Here is a 17461-nt window from a genome sequence, read left to right as displayed (position 1 = left end):
TATTTCCACTTTCACAAATCAGTCAGATTTATGGAAGACACCCATCCACATCCCATGCACATCATTCTTGCACTGGACGCTCGAAGTCCCTCTCTTAATCAAGCAAAACACTCAACACTTGCCCGTTTTATATGCTTGAAATGTTAGTAGCAGTTAAAATCCAATTTTCACCTTGGATTCCTCGAATGTTTTATTTGGTAGGGCAAAATAAATCACTTCTCTCTACTGGGCCTCAAAAAAAGGTACATGGTTTTCATTACATGATTCAGGCCCTTCCCCATAGCTTTGTTTTTGCGGGTTCACAGCCAAGAACAGCATAAGCCACCCAAATCATTGAAATAAATGGCAGTGTAGGTGGTACCATGACACAGTGTTCATCTCAAAACTGGGCCTGTACCATACCAGAATAAACTAGAGAGATCAAGTCACAGCTACACTAAGGCACAAGGTTATACACACACCCTTTCCATTGTTTAACCACCGATTGCAGACAGAAATGCCACCTGAGAACCCTCAGTGGTCTTATTTAGGATTCCCACCCAAGGCTACTGAACACCACTGGTCCCACCTGGATGCAAGCAGCAGCAACAGGAAAGGAAATCAGAAGAAAGATGATCTGTCTCATACACCAACAGGCACACTGGAGAGAATCAGAGGCCAGAGGCTGAGGTTAGCACTTGGAATGTCCTCCTTGAAGACTAGCAGATTCCATTTCTCAGCGACACATAACCACACGACTACAGACTCGCTCTAACTCCATTTTTATGTGCAGACTGAGGTGATTTTTCAAGTTAGAAACACAAATGGAATTTCTCCTATGTGAGTTGTTCACCACATTTTCAGAGAAAGCCTGTCATTTCAGGACGACTCTTACATATGAGCAATCCTGGAGCAATGTGCTAACTTCACAACCCAGTAGTTAACTGTGTCAAGTCATTTTCCCAATGACACTGAGCTCCATCTCCTATGTAAGGCCCGCCCAGTCCTGGACTGTGGATTAAGGAACACTGGAAGCCCACATACCCATGCTAGGAATAGGTAAATGCATGATCCAGCTCAAAAAGACCCAGTGGAATGATGAAAGTTCTGGCAACCAAGTCATGTGGGGATCAACTGAAGAGGGATAAGATGACAGCATGTGGACACAACAGCCAGGTTCAGACGCAGAGAGCAAGACAAAGCCTGTCACATGACTGTAAGGGGATGCAAGTCTACAAGTCACAGGAAGAGAGCACTCAAGTCACTAAATAAAACTTGTACCACTTAGTGCTTCTCAGCAGTGAAAGATGCTGACATCATCACCAGAAGCTGAGTCCAGCAGCCCATCTCTCAGGGATGTTCTGGATGGAAAGCAGACCACCTCCATGTTTCTGCCAGACTAAAGATTCTGTGTTTCATGTAGACTGATGGGTTGTACTCATCAACACAATACAAATCACTACACACGAGGGCCAAACTCAAGCTGTTCCGGATCTACAACATGAGCAGATTGGGGGCAATGTACTCTCCTTACTACTCCTTTTATCTCCACCTCCCCAGAGATGCTCATTACATCTGAGCTTTTGCCTGCTACACTTGTGCAAGAGGAGAGAAGAGACAGAAACAACTACCCCTCAGACCCATTACCTAGCACAGTGACCACGACTCCCAGAAAACTGGGGCCATGAGTATTTTGTGGAGTCTTCCCACTTTCCTATCTACACCAGCACCAGCTCAGGAATCATAACTACTCCTCCATGAATACTCACATATAACCTCCACAATACAGAACTGTCAGCAACAATGATGTAAAGGCCTTTATTTTTCAAAGCTAATTGTTAAAACAAAATTAATAGCTGACAGGGTGATATACTTTTCCAAATCTTAGTCCAAAATCTTGATCTAATTGAGAGTGTGTATCTTTAGATTTCAACTGTTTTGAGGTAATATAGTCTTGCATGACAGTCAAAAGTTAAGCTGTAATTATACTTGCTTTTAGATTTTCCTATAAATGTATAAGAATGATAGCTCAGAATTTACCCTTGGGCAACCAAAGCTTGTAATTTCTGCCAATTAAAAACTCAACACTGCAATTGCTTCAGAGATCAATGTTGACCTGAAGAGACTCTGACAGATACTGGAGTGTGGTTTCGTAAGATTTTATTTTCATGCCTTAAAACTGCTGGTACCTACAGTATCCTCATTCCAAGAATATTTGCTGCATTGTGCAGACTTCTCAGGAAAGAAGATCTAGCACTGGTGGGGGCGGGGGTGGAAGAGGAGTGTGAGCCTGGAATCCTTTGATTTGGATTGAAATTCTAGCTCTTTCTCCAGCAATGAAATGTCCAATACATCACTGGCCTCTCTGGGCCAGTAATGAGACACTGTGGCAACAGTCCTCACTTCAGAGAGCTATGAGATTAAATGACGTATGTCCATGCAGGGCTGGCCAGACACCCTCAGCTTGTGTGGGGGTGAGAACCCCCTAGAAGATGTGTGCAATAGCACAGAGTATGGTAAACAGAGCACAGACTGGATTCCCCATGCATCATCCTCGGATGGAAACCTGTGTGGGCAAAATCCACAATCAAAGCTAAAGTGCAAGAGGTTCTCTGGATTTATTTATTCAACATGCAGAGCTTTGGGTGGCACAGTGGGTTAACCGCCATTAAAGATGCCCATATTCCCTAACAAAACGCATGAGACCAAGTTCCACTGCCACTTCCAAAGCAGTTTTCTGCTAATGTACTTGTGGTATCTCAAGTAGTTGAATTCTTGCCACCTATCTTGGAGACCAGGCTGGAGTGCTTGGCTCCTGACTTTGTCCTGGTTTAGCCCAGGCTGGTGCAGGCATTTGGGGAGTAAACCAGCATGTAGAATATATGTCTCTGTCACTCTGTCTTTCAAACAAATAAGCTTTTAAAACTGTGCTCGGGTATTTGATTATTAAGGACCCTTCCATAAAGACAGCTGTAATGTGAACTTACAACTTATTTTCACTATTTAAGATGTTTAAAAATGGTAATAATAAAATCCTTATCACATGTATATTACTCATTTTATTTTGTTATCAGGAACCATTTTATAATGAAGTATGAAATATTTTAAGCTTGAAGAAAGAACATTTTCTCAAAAGAGGCACAGAGCCAAAGTGGCAAATAAACAGAACTTAAGATGTTGAAGCGACATGGTTTTTAGAAACTAGTCCTCAGAGTTTGCACTGAGGGAAAAGACAAAACAAAATGTAAGTCTGATTCATTGTAATTCTTACAAGAGAAAGCAGGACTGTTTAGGCAAGAGCTGAGACAAAGAAATGACTCAATGGCTTCTGCTGGGGATATATTCCAAATACAAGGACAACAGCTCAAGTTAGGTACAAGCCCAGCCACCGACTGGGATCAGGCAGGGTGGGTTAGGACAGAGAAGCCAGGCCAAAGATGAAAAAGAACAAAGAGTTGGTGCGGAAAGTCATGAGGTGGAGCTAAGCCACGGGGAGCTTTCCAAATATTAGATTTGTAGTTCGATAAAAACCAACAAATAGACAGGCAAAAGGAAATGTTACAGTTCCTTTTCCGACAGCTAAAAGGTTTACATTGCTTCTTACTAATGAATTGGCATTCTTTCAACAGTGGCAAATACAGGGAAAAAAATGATGAAAAGCAAGAGATTACATGTCCTAAAGGTATAGTTTTCCATGCTGGGTATTTTCTCTCCAACATCAGGAACAATGACCAGGATTGTACATCATTCACAGGGCAAATCAGGAATCATGTTTAAGATATAATCAGAAACACAAAGAAGAAAAATGAAGCTGGGTAATTATCAAATATTCATTAAGTATAATCCTCCTCAAAGAAAACAGGTGATCACTGTCCCCTGACAAATGCTGGGCAGACGCAATGCAGAAGCAACCTAGCACTGGCAGCCCCTGGGCCAGCCACCCACCCTGCAGCTTCAGCACATCTTCACAGCGTAACTGCTCTTTCCGCACATTTGTATGGCCAATGGGCCCAGGGAACAGGAACGTGAAGGACTGTTCCTCATGGCAGTGCTAACTGGCAAGACACAGCTCCTAAAGATGGACAAAATGGTTTTACTCTTTATCAATCACCATCGACATGACCATGGGCAAAGTTCACCATTTTTCCCTCTGTATCAAAACTAAAAATATTCATCTAAAAATGTATTTTCATAGAGCTCTTGAGACAACCGTGACAACCTATTGAGACAGACTACCTGTGGCAGCCATGCGGGCAGCATGCAGCACTTCTGTCAGTAATAGACCCTTTGCTGAAGTCCCTCTTTCATTCAGTTGGGTTTAGTTAACAAAAGAATGAGCTGTTTAACGCTGACTCAATATTCAACAACCCAGATTCAATAGAGGAGAAAAAAAAACATACATACACACATACACACACACACGGCATTCAAGCTAGAGTAATAGAATGAACATATCCAATATTTTATTGAAAATTTAGATTTTATCAAAAGCACAATACATAATAAGGAAACAGATTCAGTGTTGTAGAGGGTCTGCGATAAGATTTCTCTTTAATTTCACTCAAGCAGCATAGCATGAGACTGCTGTGCTACCATCCATCAACCCATTAATATCAACAAAATCAGCGCTAACACAGCAGACGATTTCACCGTGGAAATGTCAAGATTCTCTTTGTCACAGTGAAAGTGCAGCCCCACCACCAGTGCCAATGGTATAATCACAAAGTAACAGCACACGGGATCCTCTAACCAAGAGAGGCCCCAGACAACATGCCCATCTCAGCTGGTACAGATAATTATAACAGGATATTGTGACTGCTCCACCTCCTGAACAGATGGCCTAGAAGACAAGATGTAACAGTGAGAAGAAACACTGGACTGGGAACCAGGAAGCCATAGGTTTAGCTCACACTTGCTATGAACTCAGTACTGAATGTTAAGCAAAATAATATACTTCTCTGGATGTCAGCTTTCTCATCAATAACACTGAGATCAGACTAATGGCTAAGGCTGACTTATATGCCCAAATTCTTGGGTTCCATGAAAGCTGCAGTGCAGAACTGAGCAAAGCCAGGGAGTAGTGCTAGAAAATACTCCTGCATCCGGCCCAGTCTGTGAAGATCCACGCCCATTACAGGTTCATGGCCTGCCAGCCAGGTTACTTCACTCATTTCCTTAACAGCTATCTTACTTCATCCTGCCCACCTCCTCTGACCTGGTTCAGTCTGATCAGTCATCACAGCAGCAAACTTCCTTTGCTTCACCTGCCAACACACAGATAGGTCAGGGGCTGTTCACCTTCCTGAAAACAGTTAGAGCTCTTAAATAGACCTTTATTACATTATTAACATAGTACTATGATGAATGAAATTTAGCGAATCAACAGGTAAACTCTCACAAATTATCTAATATGGATATGAAGACTTTACATGTGTGGAGCCAGTGTACACTGTTACATAGTTAGTCCTCCCCCCACACTGCTCAGGTACGTTCCCAAAGTCATTCTGCTTATGCAAATGCCATCCTGAAAGCTACTCACAGTCAGAACTGTGCTTCCCCACACCAAAATTGACACAAAACTCCGAGATATTCTGCCAAGAATAAGCTGTCCTTGGTACACTCAATCTAGTTAAGGAATGCCATTCCAAGTTGTGGCATTCTTGGACTTCCATACGTAAAAAACTAAAAAGAGGTTCTTTATAGAGAGAATTCTTACTGTAGGAAATAGACTGGATTAATCCAAATTTCTGAGCCAGCCTTCTTTGCCGCTGTTACCAACATTTTCACAATAGAAACACATCTCTACTTGGGCAAATTCACTCCCCACCTTCTGAGCAAAAAGGCATTCTTCTAACCACTGCTTTTACCACGGTCCCAAAGCAAACCAGAAACCTTAAAGCTCTCCAAAGTCCTGTACTCCAACACAAAATATGTATATTTCTATGCACAGATAAGGGAAGAGTGCCAAACCTCTGAATTGTACAGCTAATACAAGTCGAAGGACATACTGGACCCACTTGTTCCACAGACCCACCGTCATAACACAAAGCCTTGTCCAATGGAGTGCTGGCAGGGTAACAGGCATTGTCTCATATGAAGAGGAAAAGACTTAAACACTTCCAGACTTTCTAAAAGAACTAGTAAAAAATTTGCTTTGGCTTAAGCAGAACATTCTTTATAAGCAAGGGTTTTTTCCCCTTTTTTTTTTTAAAGTCCACCCAGCTTTCTTTTATTAGAGTAATTAAAACAATGTTAGGCCTTTCGGGTATCTGATATAGCCATAATCCTCTGATATTTCAGGCTATTGATTTTACAAAGCATCTACTGTGACTAGGGCATTCAGTGCTGGAAATGTACCCACATTGATTTCTGATCGTATATTTGTTTAAAGCTTGCTGAAGCCAAACCATGGGCTTCAAAGAATTCCAGACGACTCCTTTAGCTTATAAAATAGTATTTTATAAGTCACACTAAGGGAAAAATGGTTTTTAAAGTAACCTACAGAAGGAGAAAAAGTCTGAAGTATAAACCTTACGCTTTCATTTGACATTCTGATTCTAAAGAAACAATCAACTTAGGGCTGCTGATTTTCTCCACCTCTAGAATAAATGCTCATTTTAGCAGTCAAGTCAATCTGATTTAGATCTGTATAATTTATTCTTCTTAAAGTATACAAACAAAAATCAAGGGTTGTCATAATAATATCCAGACATCTTAATTCCTACCAGCCCTTCCTATGGGGCAAGACAACAAATGAGATCAGAAATTCTGATGCAAATAGGGAATAGACCAAAACTTTGTTAAGTTCTACTTCCAAGGATGTGTCTAAAAAGATTCATTCCAGGAGAGAAAATCAAGATGTGCACAGAGGCATAGTTATTCCATTGATGGCAACTGCGTCATCCCCAGAAGCATGAACATAAAGACCTGTTTTCCCCCAGGCTGACGCTATAATGGTGCCCGCATGGAAGACCCAGAAGCAGCTCTGGCTCCTGGCTCTGAACCGGCTCAGCTCTGGCTGTTGCAGCCATCTGGGGAGTGAACCAGTGGATGGAAGATCTTTCTGTCTCTCCTTTTTCTAAATCTACCTTTCCAATAAAAAATAATTTTTAAGTAAGAAGACGGGGGGCAGTAAGTAACAGTTTCATTTAGAATCACTTAGAGCAGGGAGCCATGATTCTTGTGCTCACTTCCTTGTTCAAAGAGTCACTTGTTTAACCCAATTTGTGATATCTCTGTCTTACCGTGGGTTATAGGACAAAAAAAAAAAATCACAGGCAGTGGCTCAATGTTTATCCCTTCACATTACCAGAAGCTGGAAGCCCCAAACCAAATTGCCAGCAAGGCTCATTCAGCAAAGGCCCCTTACATCTCGGTTCTGGTAGTAGCGCCTGCTGTAGTCACATGACCACCTCTTCATGCAGAGGTGTGGGGAAAGTAGCAGACAGCATGTACTCAGTGATGCACTCATCCTCCTTGGATGCCAATCCTTCCACATTGCAGCTCCCACTCAAACAATGTTATTTAACCTGAATGATCTTCTACATTCCATCTCCAAATACGTTTACATGTCTGCCCATTCAGCCCAATGCACTAGCAGGGAGGATCATGTGACTTGCTGTGGACTAAGTCCTGAGCATCCTGGATAGCACCAGACCAGGCTGTAGGGGGCTGAGGTGCCTTGCATGTTCGGGATGGTGCCAACAGCAGCTTTACACCCTGCAAGGTATGTTTGCAGAGCCTTCCGATGCTATCAGGTGTCCACCACACACTCACTCCTTACTGAAGCCCAAGCTAGCCTAGCAGTAGCACAGATGTATTTCCAAACAACTCCTCTGCGTCCAGCACTGGGCTCACTTTGTGAGTGGTCCTGCCCTCAGGGAAAGCACAAGCTTGTAGGACAGAACCAAGGGGGCCCAAAGGGACAATCCTAAGATTAGAACAGTCCTATTAGATTCTAAATGCAGTGAGGATTTAAGAATTCAGGGAAGAGACAGCAGTATGGATTGAGACAGTCCTCCAAGGCTTTGGGGGGATTGTCACTTGAAAGGAACCTTTCAAAGTGAGGTTAGAGATCACTGCTGTGTTCACTGCACTTGACATTTGGACAGATGGTTCTGACCAGACGTCTTGTGATATAGGTTAGTGTCAGAAGTGTCTAGCAGTATGGAAAAAAAAGAAATAAAAACTGCCACAGGGCCAGCACTACAGTGCAGTGGGTTAAGCCAAAGCCTGCAACATGGGAACCCTACATCAGAACGCTGGTTCCTGTCCCAGTTACTGTGCTTCACATCCAGCTCCCCACTAAGGCATCTGACAAAAGCAATGGAAGATGGTCCAAGTTCAGGGTGCCTCACCAATATGGGGGACTGGGATGAAGGCCCTGGATCTTGGCTTTGGCCTGCCCCAATTTGACCATCGTAGCCATTCAGGGAGTGAAGCAATAATTGGAAGATTCCTCTCTCTGTGTGTTACTCTTTCAAATAAACATAATAAATGGAGAGAGAGAGAGAGAGAGAGAGAGAGAGAGAGAGAGAGAGAGAGAGAGAGAGAGAGAGAGCTCTCTTCTACCCACTGGTTTACTTCCCAAACAGCTATAACATCCAGGGCTGATTCAGCCTAAAAGCAGGAGCCTAGAACTCCATGTGGGTCTCCCACATGGGTGTCAGGAGACCAAACAACTGAGCCTTCTTCCATGGCTTCTCCATGCACATTAGCAAAGAGACAGATTGGAAATGGAGTCAGAACTCAAACTAGTATACTCATCTGGAGGCTGGCTTTGTGGGCAGTGGCTTAACCCACCAGACCACAATGCCAGCCTCATTATGTTCTTTTTAAAAAAATGCTTATTATTTGCTTATCTTATTTAAAAGAAAGAGAGAAAGAACAATGACCCTCTATACTCTAGTTCACAATCCAAATTTCTCCAACAGCCAGGGCTGGATCAGGCAAGAAACTGGGAATTCAACTCAGGTCTCCCAGGGATCCCATTCCTCAAGCCATCACGTGTTGCTTCTCAAGATATGTGTTAACAGGAAGCTGACATTATATTCTGAGCAAGACTCTTAAAGCTTGCACATTCTGAACCAGTTCTCTTTGCAAAATGGTTGCATGGAGGTCCCACTCTTTGTTTAAAACATGTGGCACTCCTCTGTTCAAACTTTAGAATTCCTCAGAGCTGAAAACCATCAATGGTAACAAATCTTATTCCTTGGAATTGACCTGGCCACTGGAAATTCAGATTAAGAATGTAGTCAGGGTCCAGTATAGTAGCCTAGAAGCTAAAGTTCTTGCCTTGTAAGCACCAGGATCCCATAGAGATGCTGGTTCATGTCCCAGCTGCTCCAATTCCCATCCACCCTCCTGCGTATGGCCTGAGAGAGTAGTTGAGTACGGCCCAAAGCCTTGGAACCCTATACCCAAGTAGGAGACCCAGAAGAAGCAACTGGCTTGTGGCTTTGGATTGGCTCAGGCCCAGCCATTGCGGCCACTTGGGGAGTGAATCAACAGATGAAGATCTTTCTCTGTCTTTCCTCCTCTCTGTATATCTGACTTAACAATCAAAACAAATCTTATAAAAAAATAAAAGAAGATAGTCGACGAGGGGCCAGTATTACGGCTGGTGGCTGTTCAAGACCCAGTTGCTTTGCTTCCAATCCAGCTCCATGCTAATGTTCATGGGAAAGGAGCACAAGACAGCTGAAGCACTTAGGGTTCTGCACGCATGTGAGAGACTGAAAAGAAGCTTCCGGTCCTGACTCCAGCCTGGAACAGCCCTGGTCCTTGTGGCCTTCGGGAGAGTTGAGTAGCAGACGGAAGATGATCCCTTCATTCCCTCCCTCCTCCTTTCTCTACAACTCTGATATTTAAATAAAGAAGAACTACATTTCAGAAGAATGCAGTAAATGGTCTGAAGGGAAGAACACTACCAAAGTAAGCCTGGACTTCTTATGCAATTCATAAGCTGTCTATGAGACAATTCCTTCAGAGAATTCTGGGAAGCCAGAGAAGAGGGGAGAGGACACACTTGTCATCTCAGCATGGATTGAAGCTGCTGCTCTCACTACCACTGTGACAGATCACAGAGAACTTGCCTTTTAGGAAGCTATGCAATTTCATTTTGTTTTTGCAAACCTCAATTCCAAGGGCTCTCACAGAGCCAAGAAACAATTATCAGATCCTGGAAATACCAGCAATGAATCTTCAAATATTTCCTGTAACATATAGCACCTAAATCAACCAACACTCTGAGCTGTGGTTTGTAAAAACAACTACCAAGCTGTTCAGAACTGTCATCTTCAGAGACAAACTGAGATGCTCGCCCTTGTGCTAGGCTCAGAGGGCTCAGCCCCCTCCCCACCGGCTGCTCCATAACTGTGTCTACTCCTGTGTCTAAATTGAAGTCTAATTATTAATCAGCTCATAATTTTAGTCAACCCCAGAGGTACCAAATTTTAAAATTTGATACTGTAAGTCATGATAAAGGCAATCTCACCGCCAATAAAATGAGAAAAGCATCTGAGAGGTGAGCACAGGGAGAACTGATGAACCCTCTAGTCTTCAGGTCAGGGCGTGCACATACTTGAAGTAGAGGGACACCAGTTTCCAGATGGCATCTGCCTGGGTAAACACTGGCCATGACGCTGTACAAGGGTAATGTCTGGGTCACAAGCCATTCTCTGCACTACTCCGGTTCAGACCTAAGAATCTGTATTTTGATTATCCTAATGTCTCAGCCCCACATTCTCAATCCAAGTAAAACGAGCCCTTCTCCCTTCCACTGGCAGAAGCCCAATGACACACAGACATGCTCTCTTCACATGCGGTGCTTTTTCCCCTTGGAACTTATCCCTGTCTTAACTGATCTTTTGAGACTCCAGGCAAGACTGTGGGCCCCTGCATGAAGTCAATCTGGCAGTGGTTGCTGGAATAAGTTCAGTAAACCCCTACAAGCTCCAGCACCAATCAAGAGAGGCGTACGATACCTTCAGGGAGACCCTCTCTGTTGACATAGGTAAGGCTTGGCATGGATGGCTATGAAGAGCAGCCACTTCTGAGCCACTAGAAACAGCTAGACTACCCAACACTCAATTAAGTATTTCTTAGATTATGCCAAAGGAGTACTTGTGCGGGACACTGAAGAAAAACCCAGATGGCATAGGAAGTGCCTGGTGTTAATGACTTATTCCACCTGAAGTAGGCCAAAACTTCAGTAAATGTGATCAGCACGCACAAGCAGGGCTCCCTGCTCACAAAGAAGGCGGATGTGGACAGTGCCTGCCCTGCATTCTCCAACCAGCGCAGCAGTGCCTCTGATAGTAGGTCAAGGTCAAGCCCTTCACCAAGCTCACCCTCAAAAGCATGTGGCCCAGGCAACGCAGAAGGAAAGTGGGTGACATACAAGGGGGCTTTGAAACCAGTTCATGGAAACATGAAATTAAAAGACTAGTTTATTCTGGTGGAAAACAATTTTAAGGGATGTACAGAAAGTTCAGAGAAAATATGTATTACAAAAACCTATGCACAGGTTTCAAGATGTTTGAGTCAAATTACATATATCTTGATTCAGTTTCTCTACACATTTTCTGAAATACTCTCATACTCACCTCTACCCTAAGCCAACCCCGCCTGCCTCACTCAGTTCGCTTTCCCACAGAAGAAAGGACCGCAACCACAACAGGGTGAAAGCTTTGGGAACAATGTTTTCTAAGTATTTGTTTCCTTATACTTTTCATCTACATAGGTACTGTATGAATTCCCTGAACAGCAATAATCAAGGTGAAAAATGTTATGTTGATTCTGATATACTGTGTGACACGACAAAACCGGTTTGTCACAGCTTTAGCACTCAATCCAGTGATCTTGCTTCAGTCAGAGAATATCTTGTAGAAATTAAAAGGCCAGATTTTTTTTTTGAAGATTGATTTTTATTGGCAAGTCAGATATACAAAGAGGAAGAGAGACAGAGAGGAAGATCTTCCATCTGATGATTCATTCCCCAAGTGGCCATAATGGCTGGAGTTGATCTGAAGCCAAGAGCCAGGAGCCCGGAGCCTCTTCCAGGTCTCCCACGTGAATGCAGGATCCCACGGCTTTGGGCTGTCCTTGACTGTTTTCCCAGGCCACAAACAGGGAGCTGGATGGGAAGCGGGGCAGTCAAGATTAGACCTGCTGCCCATATAGGATCCCAGTGCGCGTAAGATGAGGACTTTAGTCACTAGGCCACCATGCGGGCATTAAAGGGTCAGATTTTTAAGCAGAATTTCATTTGTTAACACTGAAAAGACATTGTAAAATTTCGCCACCCATCTAACCTATGCTGCCATCATTCATTCATTGATGTCTCTTTCCTCTGCCATGTGGAATTCACAAGCATCACATTCATCCCCCCAGTTTATCATTGACTCCTGTGCAGCGGAAACATGGAAATGTTTTTCTTCTTTCAAAGTCTTGTGACAAAAGTACGGAAATGTTTTCAACAAAATACTTTTCAGCCATGTAATTAGGATGCTTTCCACTTCGATGAGCTCACAATTTCCTGTTAATTTCTCAGTCATGTTTACTTAAAAAAAAAAAAAAAAAACCTAAGTGCATCTATTTGGGCCTTCAGAGGTGTGCACGTGTGTGTGTGCTCCAGAGTCAAGTTTTAGACCCTGAGGATATTACTGAACTTATCTGCCAAAATGGACCTATCTCCAATTAAACAATCTTCTTCTCCAATGGTCCACTCTGTTTCCATTTTTCCTGCCCAAAGAGAAGTGCTGAAACAACTTTTGGCACCTCTAAGAGAAGCTCAAATAGTTCTTCTGTCACTTTAAATTAATTTTACCCCAAGGCTTAATTATTCATACAAAGAATAATTAGAGGAAAGAAAGGCCTTTCCAATAATTTTGGGATTTCACATCAAATGCTGGCCCTTCCTTTTCTACTCAATCCACAAAAAATCTATTTCTTCTGGAAAAAATATATCAAAGAACTCAATTAGACTTTGTGTCTTGTGACTTCTTCTTTAAACCTTTACGAAGATTTTATAGTTGCAACTATAAAAGATTCATGTGATATTTGATCAGCCTCATCTGTTCTAGAAGAGAACAACATCCATTTCCTCTGTTGACCTCTACTTGAGCTTTTCCACTGGCTCTGTGCTTCTTGATTAACTCACGTGCTTACATGCATCAGCATGTGCAATAGGAAAGGCAGAAAGTACCTCAATTCCTGTCCCTTCCTGTAACATTTACATGTAAATAAGACACACCACCTGTGTTCAGTGAAGAGCTCAGGACTGTGGGACTAGGCAACAACACACCCAATATGGAAGTTGGACCCCAAACTCTGTTACAATTCTAAACTCTTCACATTCGAGGCCTTTGCCTACTCCCTGGCATCACTGGTACAACAGAGCAAGAAGCAGGACACGCTGGAAACAATCAAGAAATCAGATGCCAAGTAATCTTGATTTAAAGGTCATCATCAAGAGAATTTAAAGCAAAGGACACTCACATACAATGGAAAAGGTACACATAAATACTATCTCTGTGTTGCACAAAAACAGATTTTAGAGGGATTTTCTGAAACCTTGTCTCTGGTGAAAACAGAATGGAAATATTACAGTTTTAAATACATGAAACCATAAGGTTCCCCCGAAAGCAGCTAGTTAAGTACAACCACGGGAGTTTCAATTCTAACTCTATTGTTCGGTGCACACACGCACTCAAAAGTTTTCACATAAACAGAGAGTACAATTTACTGCAGTGGCATAGATGTCTAACTTTGCCAATACTCTGACTTGCCAACTACTTCAACCTTGACTTACATTCAAAAGAGCTATTCCTCTTAGGCATGCTCCAAGTTTTATTAGATTCATATCTATCCTTGGAATAAAGTGAATTCCAGCCTGATTTACATTAAAAAAAGAATCTATGCTTTCTACGATCTTAAAACAAGAAAACATTTTTAGAACTCTGAAAGATTAAACATCGCTTTCTGCAATAGTAAAACCATAGGAATATTTTCCCTTCACATCTTGGCACTCCCTCAAGATGAAAAACATTCCAAAAATTGCTATTCCCATTGTAACGGACTGAATTGCTCTCCCTTGAAAATATGATGGGTCTTCAAAAAGTGCCTTTTATAAAAAAAAAAAAAACTATTCATGGATTTCCAAGATTCAAAAAAACCCTTTATTTCCCATGAACCTCTTAAAATATGCTCATATATTCTAAAGAAACTTTCTGTTGTTATGACTTTGAGTCAGGAATTTTTAGAGTCAGGAATTTTCTCCATGAATCTAATATCTTCTCTAGTACAGAATTAGACGCCATTCCCACCCTACCACTCCTTCACTAATGTCAAGATCACACTTCTGTAAGCATCCATCAGAGAAGGGACCGCTTGCGACAATGATGCAGCCACTCAACTTCCACTGCCTTACGAGTCAACGAATCAATCACAGTGATTATGTCCCTGATTTCTGAAATGAGACCCTTCACAGTAGTCCAACACACTGTGGTTTTTCTCTTCATTTCTGTCTATAATAAAATCCTCTTGTCTGATTCTTCACAAAACCTCCTACATCCATGTCTTTCTTTTGAACTTGACTTCCTAGATTGGCCCCCAGTCATTCCACGCTGGCATAAGAATGATTTCTCTCGGCCGTTCCCACATCTAGCATCCCCACACTCAACTCATCCATCCCACTAAAAAGCAGGGTTAAAAAAAAATTAAAGATCCTTAAATGTACTGAATTAGATTTTAAAATTCAGCTTCAAAACACAATGATGGACATGTGCACATGTTAAGTAAATTTTGACAATTTTTCCTTGTTTTTCAATAGGAAGCTTCTAATATGCTGATACCCAAGGAATAATAACCACTTATATATGAAACTCTAAAAGTCAGTTACTATTACCATTTTGCCATGCATTTGAAAGTACATTATAGACATCATGGCATTTCACCCCTAAAACTCTCAGCATTAATCTCCCTGAATAATGCCCAATGCTACTACCACAATAAAAAATTAGTAATTCTGAAACCTCACCCAAGAGCCAGCTGATATCCCTATTTCTCTAACTGCTCCAAAAATACATCTCGAATTATCTTTCTTTAAAAATCAATATTTAATTAGTTTTGAAATTACATTTATTAAGTCATCCCATTTTTCCCCATGGTGTAATTTTTTCTAAAAAAGCCAGATAGCAACGTCTGATGCTATGGATCTAACTGATTTTCCCCCTGTGAGAGATATTTTTAGCTTGTTCTTCACCTTTAGTATTTCCTATCAGCTGGAAGGGTTTTAGAGGTTTGATGTAATTCAGATCTGCTCCTTCTGGCAACAGCACTTGAAGCGTGCTGCTGTAAAAAGCTTCATACTGTCAGATGACTTCACCTCCAGTGAGATCTCTGTATCATGATATCTTGACCTTGCCATCAAGCCGCTTAGTTGCATTAGGCTTTAGATTTAAGAGGCTTCAGATCTGCCCAAAAGCCTGCCAGGAATCCCAGGCTATTGTACTTGCTTTTGTATTTTCCCAAAACCTCTTATTGTTACAACATTCTCATTCTTCAGTCTAATGATTCTCTCCCTTTGCTCTGGGAGTTTGGCTTCTTAACCGATTGTCCATTTTTCTTCTTTATATCCAAATAGTTCTGAAATTCTACTCTTTGAAGTGTCCCTGACGTCAAATAGATTCATCCCGAGTTTAATTCCAATGTTATTGCCTATGATAACGTGCCACACATAAGGACTATTTCTGCGAAATTAGTTTTGCATATGGATTTTCACAGCAATATATAAACATAGTTGCATATTGATTACTATTTTATTCAAGCTTTAATAGTTGAACTTTGCCACAAACAAGAATATTTCCACTGAAAAAAGCAATAACGAACACTTGTGCCTTTTTTGGATACTTCTGGAAAACCACTGTGTCAGTAATTTTGAACTCACCTATACCTCCTGCATATATCTATGCTGCAAACCAACCACAGCGGGAAAATTTAAATGTTTTCAGATATTACTGGATAACCTATATCCTAACAGCCACTCAGTATTAATTTTTTTTTTACTACATGGGTCATCTTAATTACACAAATTAGGCAATTATGAACAATCCCCACATTTCTCATAAATGGCAAATGAATAAATATAAGCTTAGAAATCTTCTTGAAAACAGATCTTATTTTGAAGCTGTGTATTAGCGACTACACATGCAAAATGAATTAAGAATTGAGATCACTGTCTGGATCATTTAGACCCAAAGTCAGAGAAGTATCCAGATAAGGCAAAAGTATTCCACTGAGCTCAAATTATTTGTGTAACTCAATTATGCAATTCATGAAGACTGTATTGTCCAGTTTAGGTTTACAAATAAACAGTCTGTTTTCCTCATTGCTGGTTAATAATCTTCCGTACAATATTACACAGGAATAACAAGTTTGCCATGCCTTACTTTCTTGCTTTTCATCATTCGTGTTCCAACTTGGAAACCAGGGAGAAAGGTCCTGGGCACACAATTTTAAAAGGGTCTGCTTTTTTCTTTCTCCATGACCAACCTAGGCTGAAATGACTAAACAATGAAAATGGCACAAAATGTGTCCTCTGTCTCCAAGACTAGTCTGCTACAAAACTGTGAACTGGATCAAGTTTATATTCAGCTCCACTGCCCCTATCAAAACCTTGTCTTCGTACCCAATTCCAGTCCTTATTTTCTAGCTGAATTTAAACTGACGATGATGCTTCTCCTAAAAGCGCTGCTTAACATCGGACATCATTGGAGGAACGAAAAGCTATTTGAGGCCCCCAGGGGTGACATTACAGGACCTTCAGGGCAGATAACAGGTTGTGTTTGGGTTGACTTTCCCTGTCTCACTGAAAGCATATGCCATAGGCAGCCACCTCTTCTAACTACTCTATCAGTATCTGTAATATTTACATAGTTGCTTGACATCTGCAAAGCAGAGCTCACACTCATTAGCTTATTTAATCTTAGTAAAGTCCAAATGGCCCATATTCTTGTTTCCACTTTGCAGATTAGGAAGCTGATTCCCTGGCACCATGTACTGGGCCCAAGGCTCTAATCAGGATCTTAAAATTCCCCAGGGAAGCTCTTTCCAGTTAGGGCCACAGAGCAATTGTCCCTCCTACCACTAGAACAAAGGTGAGAAGCCCACTAGTGACTCATTCAGTACCCAACAATGCTTTCCAGGTTTCTAAGACAGCCACAATGATTCTGCTACTCTCTCTTCTCTCCCCACTCGCCCCTCCTCTCTCCCCTCCTCTCTCTCCTCCCACAAACACACACATGGAGTTTTTGATCAAGAAAAGACAAAAATAAGTGTAACTCACGTACTGTTTCATAGGGTATTTAAACAATAACCAAAGGACAGGAGGAAAATTACAACACAATGCCTACCCATTATCACATAATGCCAAAGCACAGAGTCGTTGTGGCAGGACTAATATTTTCAGGTTGTCCTTACT

The 17461-nt window shown here is 41.7% G+C and overlaps 1 protein-coding gene across 10 annotated transcripts in view; it reads right to left on the bottom strand.

Moving 5' to 3' along the window:
* LTBP1 (latent transforming growth factor beta binding protein 1) overlaps positions 1-17461 on the bottom strand; it is a 396687-nt gene that overhangs the window by 156293 nt on the left and 222933 nt on the right. The window lies entirely within an intron of this gene.

Source organism: Ochotona curzoniae, unplaced genomic scaffold, assembly GCF_017591425.1.
Source record: "Ochotona curzoniae isolate NIBS_2020 unplaced genomic scaffold, NIBS_Ocur_1.0 contig_883, whole genome shotgun sequence".
Lineage (NCBI taxonomy): Eukaryota > Metazoa > Chordata > Mammalia > Lagomorpha > Ochotonidae > Ochotona > Ochotona curzoniae.
Note: the sequence above shows the minus strand (reverse complement) of the source record. Positions and strands in the feature narration are given on the sequence as shown.